Here is a 15,174-nt window from a genome sequence, read left to right as displayed (position 1 = left end):
TCACAACCAGAAGTTCCTTTTGTTTTATGTGAAGAATATAAACAGATTCAAAGTTGATTTTTTTTTTCAGCATAAGGAGGTAGAACCCATTAAGAAAATGTGTTCAGTTCAAGGCATCATATTTTATGAAAACTGAGAAAAGTAAAGTGCATCAAAGAAATCTCGTACTACTATGAGGATTAGAAGAATAAGCTGGGGCTATTTAACCTGGGGGGGGAATACTTGGGAGACTATAACAGGAGTCTTAATTTATTTGAAAAGTTAGTATGTGGATATGGTATAGACCTATTCTGAGTAGTTCCACAGGTTAGAAGTAGGACAATTGGCTGAAATTACAGTGAGACGCACTTCAGGTCAAATGAACATAGCCAGGTTACAGTAGTGCTATTGAGAGATTCTTGCTTTGGTGGGAAACCAGATCAGGTCAAAATGACTTTGTAACCTACTGTAAGTTGGCACCCTACCTCATGGGCTACGATGGTTAACTTTATGTGCCAATTTTGCCAGACAACAGGGTGCCCAGATTTTTGATCAAACATTATTCTGAGGGCGAAGTGTGGTATTACAGAAGCTAAGCGAACAGATTGTTTCAAAAACAAAGGAATGCCCAATGAATTCAAATGCTGTTGAAACATTAAGAAGTTAGAGATATCATGGGGCACCTGGGTAGCTCAGTTGGTTAAGCTTCCGACTCTTGATTTCGGCTTCTGTCGTGATCTCAGGGTCATGAGACCAAGCCCCGTGCCTGGCTCTGTGGTGGGTGTGGAGCCTGCTTAAGATTCTCTCTCTTCCTTTGCCTCTGCCCCCCAACTCCCCTCAAAAAGAAAAGGAGGTAAAAGATATCATAAAAATAGGGATAATATTGGTGACTTTGTCAGAGTAGTTTCAAAGCAGTGTTGGGAATGAAAGCCTGGTAACGAATGGTTGAGGAGTGACTTGGAGGTGAGGAAGGGGAGAGAACAAGTACAAAAATTCTCTGGAAATTTTTCTTTAGTGAAAGGAAGGGGAATTTGGGTAGAAGCTAGAGGGAGGGAGGATGTGAGGTAGATACTTTTCACAAATGAAAATACTAATGGCAAGAACAGGTAGAGTGACAGTTTGAATACACAACAGAAAGAGAACAATGGATGGAGCTAGGTCCTCCAGTAGAGAGGAGTTGAGATTCAGAATACAGACAGAATGATGGTCTTCTATGGTGGAAAGAACGAAGGAGGGATGGATATGGTTCAAAAGATGTGGGTTTGATTATAATAACTAACATTCACTATCTCATTTAATTTTAATTCTTATAATAAACTATACAGTATAAGTATTTTTTTAAAAATATTTTATCTGTTCATCCATTTGAGAAAGAGAGAGAGCAGGGGCTGGGGGGAGGAGCAGAGGGAGAAGCACGAGCAGAACCCTCACTGAGCGCAGAGCCCAACCACGCTCCCATGATCCTGATATCATGACCTGAGCTGAAATCAGGAGTCAGATGGTCAACTGACTGAGCCACTGAGGCGCCCCTAAGTATTTTTTTAAGACTTTAAGTAATCTCTACATCCAACGTGGGGCTCAAACTCACAACCCTGAGATCAAGAGTCACACACTGTATCAACTGAGCCAGCTAGGCACCCCCAGTATAAGTATTTTAAAAGGCAGAGAATAATAGGATTTGTTCAAGCGTCTTGCTTATTAATACCATTTTCTCTGACTTCCAAGACTCAAGGCACCTAGATTTATGAAACCTAGCCAGGCACTCCTTTTGTAAGGTACCTGCTACAAAGTCCTAAATATACTAAGTATTCAATAATAATTCAATAAATACTAATTTAATTCCCTTTTGTTGGCTGACTCTGGACTCTGGTAGTCAACTGCTTCACCACTAACAGCATCTAATTCTCCCTTCTGGCTTCTCAGATCTGTACCTTCTGGTCTAATCCTCTCTACCTACCAGGTCCCTCCTGACTTTATAAATACCTTCTGTTATGGTCTATCCCCACTTCTGGAAAGGTACAGCATAATTCACTCAATGAAGTATATTAGACTAAATTCATATTCTGCATGAAGATGTGAAGGCATTCTGTGTATGTGTATGCCCCCCCACATACACAAAGGAATGCAGGAGCCACTAGAAATGGCTGCCAACTATGCGATAATTTCTCTGAAAAGTAATACAACTTATGAAATTGAACAAAAACTAAGATGGATATCAGTTTTCATAGTCACAGATGCTGACCAAAGGCACACTTTCACAGATGTTCTCAAAACATATCATAGAGCCCTTAAAAATATCAAATTGGGTTCTTTACTCAGGATGAAAATGTACAATTTTATTTATAGTTAACAAGTATAAAAATTTGTTCAAGTTTGAAAGACTACAAAGAAACCTCGTAGGGACACCGGGGTGGCCCAGTCGGTTAAGCGTCTGCCTTCAGCTCAGGTCATGATCCTGGGACCCTGGGATCGAGTCCGCATCAGGCTCCCGGCTCACAGGGAGCCAGCTTCTACCTCTCCCTCTGCCTCCCGCTCCCCCTGCTTGTGTGTTCCCTCTCTCTCTTTCTCAAGTAAATAAATAAATAAATAAATAAATAAATAAATAAATAAAATCTTCAAAAAAGAAACCTGTGGAGAAGTAGAGAAATTTATAGAACCAAGTTTATCTATTACCTCGTCCCAGGGAAATATTTCATTTGACAGGTCAATCCAAGCAGCCAATGGCTTCTAAACAATGAATGCTTGATTACACAACAATAAGAATCGATTTTGGAACTACTTTAGTGATAGGAGGACAATGTAAAATATAGTACATCATCTCATGTGCCTTAACTACAACTGTATCTTAAAGAAAATGATGAAAATACTACACAGCTACAAGTCCAAAACTTTATTTAATAGGTATATTATTAACATTTCTTTTAATATGTGAGGAAAGATTTAAAGAAACAACATAGAAATACTTTCAGCTATACAAATTCAGAGGTTCCATGACCCCCCCCCAAAAAAAAGACTGAGGATTCCAACATTAATGACATACATTTTTTCTACACAGAAAATGCCTCTTTCTAACATAATGTTACCAGTTTTAACCCTGGGCAACGGGAGCACTATAATTAGACAACAGACTTATTATTTAACACTTACACTACTTGCCACATGCCAAGTGGCACTCTACAGGTATGAACTCATTTAATCTTAAAACCACATAACAGAGGGGAACTCTTATCTTGGGGTCGTGAGTTCAAGCCCTATGTTGGGTATACAGATACTTAAAAAAATAAAATCTCTAAAAAAATAAAAAATAAAACCATGTAACACAATATGGTAAAAAAAAACTCAAAAAATTGAAATTGCTATTTTTTGTCTCCTACTCCATCGTACGTAGTCAGTTAAAGGACAGTAAAGGGTCAGTGAAAAGATCTTTAACTAGGACTTACAAGATTTGAGTTTGTTTCTGGCTCTTTTTACGGTTCTGGGTGACCTTGAATAAGTTAATGAAACCAGAGCTTCCCAAACCTGATGGTCAGAATTCGAAGGAGGGTGTTATACACGCACACATACACACCTGTTTTGGAGGTGATTATATGTATGGGTTGTTTTTTTCTGATTCAACTGATCATCACAATATACTTTTTATTTTCGTCCCTAAAATACTTTGAGTATTTATGCCCAACATCATGACAAATACAAAGATGAATACAACAAAGTTTTTGGTGAAGACACAGCCACAAACATAAGAACAGCAGCTTAAGTTTTAAAAATTTAAGTCTGGCAGAATTTTAGATTCTGAAGGCAATCAATCATAAGCCAGAAATGTCCATATTATAAATACATTCTGGCATTACTGTCCTATCAAGCTGGTAATCACGGTATCAAGTACTACAGGGAACAGTGCATTTGAGAGTCTCAAAAGTTTGACTTTGACTCTGCTACTCGACAATTCGTAGCAAATCTTTAAGCCCTCTGAGCCTCTTTTTTTGAATAATGTGTGCCTCACAAAGTCGTGAAAACAAAATGAAGTAATATAAATGTTAAGGTACCATGGGTATTGTAGATAATAACATGTATTTTGAGTTGCTTTTCCAACAATAGTGACAAATTGCTAATAACCATTGCTTTCTTATCTGGCCAATACACCCAAAGAGGCTTTTGTTGTTAACTACTGTTACTATATGTGTAGTTAATGTACATTCACATCATATTAAATTGGTATATAATAAGTTATGTGTATACAAATATGCACATTATATAGCCATGAATATGTTTAAATGTGTTTATGCATATATCTTTCAAAGTAGAAATACTGAAGCCACTAATCTAATGGGCAAAATTTCATCTACTGTAGGGTAGACATTGGACAAAACTTCACAGGCCCATACATTTTATTTTGTATTTCTGATTAAACAACGATGGGAATGACTGAAGATTCATAGGAATGCTTCATGTGTCAGATAAACATGTAATTGCAGGCAAAATTCTTATTATTCTATAGGGACATGAGTAATGCTTTCATAGACAATTCCAGTAAACTAATTTCAGTAAACTAATCATTGATTCTACAAGATTCTGACAAAAGCATACTTACCTATACATCCCCCCCAAAAAATAGACTAGCTGTAACAGCAGTGAACATAAGAATTGTAGTGACTAAAAATTTCTTTTACTTTTTACTCATACTATATTTAATACACAAGGTTTGATCATAATAAAAATCAAACTCACAAGAAGAAATCTCTTTTTTTTCCTTTTGTAATCTAAGCCTATTTTAAAAGCAGAATCCTTCATGTTCTCTTGAGTCGCCCAGGCAGCAAATTTAGGAACGCTCATGAGTTCTATTGGATATTAGTGCTAATTATTGATATTTAGTTACAATTATACCCTTTCATCCAAGTACCTCAAAGAGCTTTTAAAGCACTAATTTGTTATTTCTTATAATATCTCTGAGAGGCAGGTCAGTAGAGGGTTATTATTATCTCTATTTTACAAAGAAACTAGGGCATGGAGAGGTTAAGTGACTGTGCTAGGGTCATATGGTGAAGAAAGAACAAAAAAGGGCCTCGAGATCATTGTTCCCATTTCCAGTTCAGTATGGTACCCATTACACGGTTTAGTACACCTACATGTATTTCTACTCCAGGAAAGCTGAGAATAATGTATTTAAATAATCTGTGAACTAAAGTTGAGAGTTCCTTATTTTTTATGTTCAAAAGTGCTGAATAAAAACTAATAATTGGTTTGCCACTGTAGCTCTTATTTATAGGGCTTTTGTTATTTGTAGCTTTCTGAAGCCTCGCTCAAAATGATCCATTCTATTTCTGACTGCTTTCAGCTAGGTTAGCGTGGCTATCAAGAGCCAAAAAGCAGCTGAGACAGGCTGACTAATGAACTTGAGGTTGTCTGTCATTGTGTTCCCATTGCTCACTCTTCTTGAAGTCATCCTCCTCGTTCTCCATTCAAGAGATATTTGTGCAGCCTACTGTCCTCAATCCTTTGTGACTGCTTTAAAGAAGCTGTTTATTGTCAAGGATTGAACCCATAATTTTTAAAAATTAACAATGATATTTCATCTTCTGAGTTTGTGCTGCTATACTAGTCATCACTGTCATACTCGGTTTTTTGTAAGCCTGACCTTCCTGGTCCTTAACAAGAACATTAAACATTTGAGTATCAGCATGTGGACAGGTATACGTATCACCACGTGGGGATTTAAAAAATGTAATATTTCAGCAATTTTCTCAAGGTAGGGAGAAAGTGGTTTTGAAACTATGCTCAATGAAGTGAGACTGCAGTGGGCTTGGATGTGGTGATACAAGCCTGTGGTGTTTCTAACTTCAGCCCAGAATTTCCCCAGAGCTCTAGACCCATGTAGCAACTGCCATTAGACAGCACCACTGGTACTTCAAGCTGGCCAGGTCCAAAATCGCACTCGTTTTCCACATCCCTTCCCCATCCCATCCCAGCCATTCCCTATCTCATTTGGTAAATTACACCTTTACCTTCCCCCAAAAGCGAAACAAGGCATCATGTGGCCACTTCTATTTGCTTACCCAGAATCTGCCCCCAGCAATCAATTACAATTACGATCAGTTGATTTAGCATCCTGAAATTCTAGGAATCCCTCTTCTTTGAGCGCTCCCTGACACTCCTGTAATGGTCCTTATCCTTTCTCTTGATTTGTCACGCCCCTTGTCTACAAGCCCTCTTATCCTTCTCCTCCCCTCAGCTAATGGCCTCTACCAACAGCCTAAATTATAAAACTGTCCAGGGTCATTCCTCTATTTATTGCCTCACCAGTTTGGTTCACAATTGGTTCACAATTTGGTTCCTATCTGCTTCACCAGATTCATCTTTTTCAGCAACTCAGGCTTGAACTTTTAAGTGCGGTAATTACTATTCCAGACTTCTAAATACATATTATTTGTCCCTGTGCTGCATGCCCTTTTTGTTAGGATCTGGATTTACCATCCCGCCCCCTTAGGTTTGTGCTGGAAAATCCCTTATCTTGAAAATCTAACGCAGTTACGAGTCATTCACTCTTTCCTCTGTATACCTCGATATACCATACTTCCAATCATAATTATTTGCTTTCATGTCTGCCCATTAGACTGGGCACTCCTTGAATGAGTTGTGCAAAGCAGGGAGTTGGTACTCAACAGTGGGAGGAGATAAGGGGATAAATGTAAGACTCTTAAGTGTTAACGGATGTTAGGCAAACGATCTATTTCCAATCTGTGGAAGGACTCAAATAAAGCAACCGATTTAGTGGAACTACTTCTAACTTAAGCTACCAAATCACAAGATGGGGGCGCCGTTTGGTCTCAGCGCCGCACCAGACAGCAGACCTGCGGTGTCCGGGAGGCTTGAGCCCCCTCAGTAAAGGATCACAGACCACCCTCGGGGCCGAGTTCTCCAGGGATCAGCAGTTAGACATGAGGTCCAGGGCACTGCCGAAACCCTCCCGCCAGGGCAGGCAACTGACCAAACCATCTCCAAGGACTCGGCCCGCAACGAGCCACGTCGCCAGCTCCACTCTGGAAAACCCCGGCCACGGGACAGAGTGGCCTCCACCCTTGAACAACGAGGGAGAAGCAGCGGCCCCCCGGAAGCAAGATGGCGGCCTCCGCTTTCCCCTCCTTCCCCGAGAACCCCCTCCTGGTCCCCAGAAAGAGACAAGGACGTCGCGGCGCTGAGATCCGGGAACCTCCGCAAGGCCTGCGGCAGCGCCCGAACCCGGGAGGCGACTCCACCTCGCCGGGCGCGGGGAGCCGTGGGTGGGGCTGTCCAAAGAGCAGTGCAGCCAGCTCTCGGCACGCAGCGGGTGGACGCCAGCAAGCCCGCGCACTCGTGGCCATTGTTCTCCGGCCCCGGCCCCCAACACCCTCCTCTCCGCCCACGGACAGGAAGTTGCTCCCCAGTCGGCCCCGCCCCGCTCCCCCAGCGCCCCGGAAGTGATCTGCGGCGGCTGCTGCAGAGCGGCCAGGAGGAGGGTGGATCTCCGGAGAGCGGAGCGCCCCGAGTCCTCCTCCTCCTCCTGCCGCCTAGGCTCCGCCGCCGCCCGTCGGACTTGTCCTTCTGCCGCTCGCGGCGGGGAGCCTCCCAGACGACAAGGGCCAAGCGCTTTCCGGCCGAAGCCAGCTCAGCCGCGGCTTCCGGAGCCCGCGGGGCGGCGGACCGGCTTGCGGTGCAGGTGAGCGATGCCTGCCCGGGCCGCCCCGGGAGGGGTTGGGGCCGCCGGGCTGGCGGCGGCGACGGGGGTGTGTCCGGGCGGCGGCCGGCTGAGGCCCAGGCTCAGGGCCCGGACGCCGAGATTGCACATTCCGCGTTCTACCCGGGAACGAGCTGCGGGACAAGCCCGGGCTGGAATCCGGGGCGCGGTGTTCGGTGCTGTGCGGGCGAGCGCACTCCCGAGAGCCGGCGGCTGCGGCGCGGTCCTCCGAGCCCAGCACCTCCTTGAGTTGGCCTCGTCGGAAGGTCACCCTGCATCCCTGGCCCGCGGCGCCGAGGTCCCCACCTGGGCGGTGCCCGCGACCTGGGGGGACCCGTCGCCACCGCCGCAGTCCCCGCGCTTCACTCCGCTCCTCTCCCCTCCTTTCCTTTCTTCCACTCCTCGCCTGTACTAGAGCAGTTGCTTTTTAAGCATCTCCGCCAGGGTTTTGTGCCAGTTAAAGGAATGGATTTTTCAGACTGAAGTCATTAGATGCTCTGCATTGAACTGCACAGGTTCACCCATATTGGGGTAATCTAGCCTCTAAAGAGAAAGAGAATATAGATATTTTTTTGAGTGAGGGGGTAATTCCTCTGTGATTTGTTCTTATGGTTTTACAGGAGCGGAAGATGTGATTTGTAGGTTTTAGCCTGGGTATATGTGTGTAAGTGGGCAGGGATGACAGCACAGAGGGGTGGCAGTGTTGTTTCAAGGTTTAAGGAGAATTGGGGAGTTAACTGGCCTTTGCTTGGGAAACCTGAATGGCCAGACTTGTGAGAGCTTATCCAAGTGTCTTTGGGATTGTGTGAGAACTCCAGTGCCACGCCCTACGTGTCAAGCTGAAAAGCATCCAATTTACAAATTGTGTTTGGTGTGTGTTGTGGGGCGGGTGGAGTGGGGAGGCCTTTCTAAAACATGTGTCATAAGTTAATTTTTGTCCTGAAAGTACGTTACAACTTTAATCATGTTCCCAAACTCGTGTAACAATTTGTTAATACTAACTGGCAGTAGAAGGCCTTTTTTTTTAGCTTGTTTGTTAATATATTTAAATGTATCTTACTAGTTTATGTGTTTCTGTGTTTATTAATACAATATTACTATAAAATGACTCTTGTGACTCTTCAGACATTATTTTTAGACTGAATTTTTTCAGGACAGGAACCATGTCTTACGCGTCCCTGTGTTCACAGTGATGACTGGAACATAAAGTTATTCCCATATTTCTTCACTAAATGAATGAATGTGTAGGTGATCCCACAGTTGCCTTAGGAGTCATTTATTTTGTTGATTTTTGTTTGTGTTCCTGTTTCTTGGAACATACAGACTTTGCTTTGTCTTAATGTTTTTTAGCGTGGTGAAAGGACAATTCAAGAAGAATCATTTTCTGTCCTTCTAAAACTATCCTCCCTGAAAGGTTAAAATTATATTTGGGGTATTGTGATTGGGCATTAAAATAACTTGTATTCCAGTCTCCAATACTTACTACTTAAACATGATTATCCAGGGTTATTAAGAAGAGATTTCCTAGTGATAGGAAGTTTATGTTTGTGGTTGATAACCCTACCATATCTTATAAAAAAGAGGAATTGGGAATCACCACTGTTCGGAAAACATGATACATCACAGAATTGCTTATAGTGGCTTATATCTCCCATGGGTACATGAAATCCTCTGACATCCTGATATGACCTTGGCGTGATTTACCGGTAGCCACTTTCACATTTCTTTGCAGAGATCCAGATGTTCTCTAGTGTGTCTGCTGAATGTGCAGTCATCTGTATCACTTATTTTAAAGTAGTTTCATACAACCCTTTCTTTACAGGGCTTTCAGGGAGAAAAGGGCTAATTATAGGGAAGAATCTTATCTACCATTTGTGTGGGGGAATAATTTTTGTCTATAGATGGTTGGGTTATTTTCACTTTGGAGAGGTCCAAAAAAAAAAGTGCTGATGATATCTTCTTTCCTCTCCAAATGTCTGGTGGTGGTCCTGCACTGATTTTCCAAGCTCAGCTTCTGCAGGATATAAATGAATGTACCAGAATCACTTCTTGTATGCGTGTGTATCACTGTTATGCACACTTGTAATCCTTATAGATGGGTGACAAGGACAGTCATTTTTAAAATAGTATGTTTTTCATGAGGAAAAAGATTATGATTTGGAAGTAGTAGGGAGACAGTTTATGGTTTTTATTGTTTTATAAGATGTTTTAACTCTTAGACACTAAAGAGAGGGAAGCCTGCAGTTTCTTATCTCAGCAACATCACCACTACACAGAGGTCAGATCTCTCTTTTTTAATTCAACAACTCTCTTGATAATAACAAACCGTGTACATTGATTGCCTGCCAAGCACTGTGATAAGAGCTTTAGTTATATTATTTTTAATCTCCACAGTACCTCTGTAAGGTAGTTTTTCCATACTTCACTAAGCCTAAGTGAAGCTGTTCACTAGAGGCTAGTAGCTAGGATTTAGGAGTCTGGATTTGAAAGTAACGATTTCCGAGAGCATTGCGTATTGCAATTAATCCGAAAAAGCTGAGGAAAAACAAGTTTCTGATTGAACTGAGCTCCAGGAACATGAATCTAATGATCTCAGCACTCTTGGCCATCAAGTGGGCCCTGGGGTTACCACTGGTTAACTCCAGCGTGCCTGCAAATACGGTGTCATCATCCGCTGTGTGCGCCATGATGAAGTGGTTGGGTAATGTTCAGATAGGGGTCCTGGAGGAGTAGTGTTAGGAACTCAGCGGTGGTGTTGATTGATTACTGCTTTTTACCTCTAAATACCTGAATAATCCCTACTTGAGGGGACTGTGGAAAACCTATTTTGTAGTGTCCTGTCCTGAAATCTTGTTTTTTCGTTCTTTCACTAAAGAAGGTAGTGGGAGAATGTTGGGGAAGAGGGGGTGGAATTGGGAAGAATGGTAAAGAGGCAGAGGTATCCTGGGTCTGTTTTTACTGTTTCAAACCATGTATCATTTTCACTTTGGTTTTAATATAGAGGCTTAAAGATGGCAGGGTTCTTGTAAGGGTCTAATTGCTATTCAGTACTGGTAGAACTCTCTTTTCTCTTCCCAAGCCTGTGCAGTTTTTTTGAAAAATGCACTTTGAATGGGCTTAATTTGAAGGATGTGTTCAAACAGTATGTAGGTTTAAGTAAAAAATGGCTCATTCCCAGCCTCCATTAGGAACCATTACTCTTTGTTTTTTCTTTGGCTCTAAGACACCTTTCTTAACTACCTTAGTACACTCAAAAGGATTTGGTTACAATATAGAAAAAATGAAATTAAAGCTCTATGAGTTTTAAGAGTCATGTGAGTAAATTTTAGAAGAGAATTTGAATCTTTGATGTAATTATACCTGAGGTATAATTCCTCAACATCAAGAGGGTAGTCTGTACAAGCCAAAAACAGCAAGCTTACATAAAATATTAGGATACTATTCTTAAAGTCCTTCACAGTTAGAATTCCCTATTAGATGCAGTAGACCTAACACTTGACACACAATCTTTTTGAAGTCTGGGATCCAATTGGGTTGCTGAATTCACTTATTGAAACTAAATATCAGGGTTTGACAATGTCATGTTGGAGAATAAAACATAGCAACATTATGAAATGACTTCTACTCCCAGATGCATCGTGAAGGGCAGGCAGAGATCCCCAGCTTCCACAAAGATCACGATTGTAGTTGTCTAAGCCACAGGATCCCTGCTTTCTAGTGCAGTTGAGTAGCTAGCATAGTAACTCATTGAAAATGGAGGTCGCCCACTACTGATTGCAAATGTTTTGGTTCAACTGCTCTGTCTAGATCTATTCTGGATTACTGCAGCAGCCTATTAGCCTTTTGTTGCCCACCCCACCCGGATCTGTTCTCCACACTTGGTTAGAGCAGTCGTGACACTCCCTTGCTTAAAGCCTGTTTGCAGCTCCTTCTTGCCCTTTAATAAAACCCAAACTCCTTTCATCCTTAATGTCATATACAAAACTTTCAAGACCTGCTCCTTCCCTAACTCTCTAGCCTCATCTCTCCTCTTCTAGGATATTCTGTTCTAGCAATACCAAGCTTCTAGAATGCTTGCGTTTTCTTAGTGCGCCATTCCATGTTCTTGTAGTGGCAGCCATTCCTCCTTACCCCAATCTAGTATATGCCTGCTTGTCTTCCAGCACTCAGTGTAGCTTGTACCTCTCCAAAAACCGTATCTTGATTAGATTCTTCTCTTGATCTCAACCCTCAAAAACAAGAAACCAAAAAACCAACAAATAAAAACCTCAACGACTTTCAAGACTGAGCTAGTTGCTCTTTTTATGGACTGCCATAAAATCCATCATAGCACTTTGACCACTATGGGCAGTGCCTTCATTAGTCTATTGTAAATTTTGTTGACCACAGTCCATAGTACCTACACACATAACTCATAACTACACACATAAATACACTCTTAAAAGCCTTCACAGGCCTTTACCAGAAGTTCCCAAACTTTCTTAGTGCATGACATCCTTATATCAATTTTTTCACAGCATCCCTAGATCAAAAGAGACACCTAACGGTTTGATTTATTAAATAGACCGAAGCAACTTAATAAGTATTTAAGTCCTAAAAATTTAGTAGCTATTTGAAAAAAGATACACATAAATTAAAATAAATAATTTTCTTTCTTAACTGCGTAGTACTCCATGGTTTATTCAACCAGTCTCCTGTACTTGGACATTTAAGTAATTTCCAGTATTTTTCAATTACAAATGACGTTATAACAAAAATCTTTACATACATGTGTCTTTGTATTGTTGGAAGTAAATATTCAGGATAAGTGCATATATAAGATTTGTTAGATATTGCCAAATTCCTCTCCTTAATGAAGCTATACTATTTTGAATACCTACCAGCAGTGTGTAAGAGTGCCTCCCAACAGAGTGTATTGTCAAGCTTTTGAATTTCTGCCAATCTAATAGGTGAGAAATGGAATCTCAATATAGTCTTAATTTGTGAATTGAACATTTTTTTTGTATATTAAAGGGCCGTTTTTCACAGTTTAAAAAATAATTGTTCACGTTATTTGTCCACTTTTTATTTTTATTTTATTTTTTTTGAAGATTTTTATTTTTATTTATTTGAGAGAGAGAGCACACAAGCAGGAGGGTGGCAGAGGGAAAAGGAGAACTGAGCAGGGAGCCTGACGTGGGGCTCCATCCCAGGACCCTGGGATCATGACCTGAACCAAAGGCAGATCCCTAACCGACTGAGCAACCCAGGCACCCCATCAAATATATTAATCTTAAATTTATTACATCTGGATTTTTAGTTATTATTAGAGAGCCTTTCTTTATCCCCAGGTTATATAGAGGAATTTACCCATGCCTTTTAATACTCAGTATAGTTTCATTCTCCACATTTAGTTTTCTGATCCATTCGGAGTACATTTCTGTATTTGGTGTGAGGAATAGATATAATGTTATCATTTTCTACATGGCTATCCAGTTGTCCCAATGCCATTTATTTTTTAAAAAATCTTTGCTCCTGGGGCGCCTGGGTGGCTCAGTCATTAAGCGTCTGCCTACGGCTCAGGGTGTGATCCCGGAGTCCTGGGATCGAGCCCCACATCGGGCTCCTCCACTGGGAGCCTGCTTCTTCCTCTCCCCCTGCTTGTGTTCCCTCTCTCACTGGCTGTCTCTCTCTCTGTCAAATAAATAAATAATCTAAAACAACAACAACAACTTTGCTTCCTTTATCATATACTAGATTTCTGTATGTAGTTGGGTGTATTTTATTCTGTTGGACTGTCTGACTATTCTTGCACCAATAACACACTGTTTCAGTCATAGAGGCGTTGTATATGATTTCATACCATGTAGGACTAGTCCCCATTATAGTTCATCCTCTTCTTTGTTGTCCCTGCTACTGCATGTTTTATTTTTCCATATGAACTTTAGCATCAGTTTATCTAAGTCCATTCATTAAAAAGCTTATTGCTATTTTTATTGAGATTGCATAAAACTTATGATTTAACTTAGAAATGATTTCTTGATGGTTGGAGACATCTTAACCTAGAATAAGCAATATTTTTTCAAAACTGCTTTTATGTCTTTGTGGAATGGTTTATAATTTCCTTCATACAAGTCTTGAACATTTCTTGTTAAGTTTATTCTTAAGCATTTTATCTTTGTTGTTGTTGTTGCTATTATAAATAGAATTTTCTTATATGTTATTATGTTCTAACTGGTTATTACTCATGTATATGAATATTACAGATTTTTGCATGTTTTTCTGCTACCTTGCTAAACTCATATTGTTTGAATTACTTTTATCACTGCTTCTTTTAGGCTCAGATACTATTATATCACCTGCAGAGATTTCAATCCTTTCTTTTCCAGTGGTTATGCCTCTAATTGTTCTCCTATCTAATTGTATTGATTAATATCTTCAGGGCAGTTAAACTGCAGTTTAACAGTGTCTTTAATAAGAGATGCTGATTACTTTATTATTTTTTTCTGTGGATATATACATATTTTTTTCTGTATCTTTAATAAGAGATGCTGATTGGTTTATTATTTTTTTCTTGTGGATATACCCAGAAGTCCCTTGTACATTGTACTAGATATTAACTTAGATATGGAAGAGCATTTCAAAGACTGCAGTCCTTCACTGTCTCTGTGATTATAAATGGAGATGCATGTGGTGAGAGGCAGGAAAGGTGGACTTTCTTAGCAGGCAAAGTACAAAGGTAAGCACAGTAAGGACTGATGTGTAGTTTCCCAGTTCATGCAACTAGTCCTAAGTTTTGTTCTTATCTTGCCACACAGTTTTGTCGAACTTCATTGTAGTTTTTTCTCAGCCAGTCATGGATGCCACAGGGTGACCTCCTTTTCTCCTTTAGGCTAAAGCTGCCATGCGTCTATGATGATCTGAGGGTGCCCTTCTAGGCTTTCGCAGTCTCAAGTGGTTTCTTTGCATTGCAGAAAGATAAATTAGGCTTACTTTGTATTGATGTGGTCATGGCTTGGGTTCTTGGGGCTATAGGTCATATGGCTAGGCAGGTTTGTAATTAAATGAGTTTGTCCACCTAAAGTACACAAATGTGGGGTGGTTCCAGACAAGTCTATAGGGCCTGGATCATCTGTTCTTTCTCCAGAATTCATTTTCTTTTTTCTTTTTCTTTTTTGTTTAAGAATATGCTTTGTTGTTGCTTTTTTTTAAGATTTTATTTATTTATTTGAGAGAGAGTGAAAGCAAAAGACAGAGCCTGAACGGAGGGGGTGGGACAGAGAGGGAGGGAGAAGCCGACTCCCCACTGAGTGGGGAGCCCGATGTGGGACTCGATCTCAGGACCCTGGGATCACAACCCAAGCCGAAGGCAGATGCTCAACTGACTGAGCCACCCAGGTGCCCCAGAATTCATTTTCAAAGACTTAAGCCTCTAGCTGGAAGCAATACGGTTGTGTGGAATCAAGTGTTGGGCATCCAGCACACGTTCCATCCCCATGTCAGTTATG

At 41.0% G+C, this 15,174-nt stretch overlaps 1 protein-coding gene across 1 annotated transcript in view; it reads left to right on the top strand.

The window, feature by feature from the left end:
* The first annotated feature begins 7,536 nt into the window (after positions 1 to 7,536).
* RALA (RAS like proto-oncogene A) overlaps positions 7,537 to 15,174 on the top strand; it is a 74,425-nt gene continuing 66,787 nt past the window's right edge. Inside the window, exon 1 of the mRNA XM_034665750.1 lies at positions 7,537 to 7,669. The gene's annotated coding sequence lies outside the window, so the exon portion shown is untranslated. The remainder of the gene's footprint in view (positions 7,670 to 15,174) is intronic.

Source organism: Ailuropoda melanoleuca, chromosome 1 (assembly GCF_002007445.2).
Source record: "Ailuropoda melanoleuca isolate Jingjing chromosome 1, ASM200744v2, whole genome shotgun sequence".
Lineage (NCBI taxonomy): Eukaryota > Metazoa > Chordata > Mammalia > Carnivora > Ursidae > Ailuropoda > Ailuropoda melanoleuca.
Note: the sequence above shows the minus strand (reverse complement) of the source record. Positions and strands in the feature narration are given on the sequence as shown.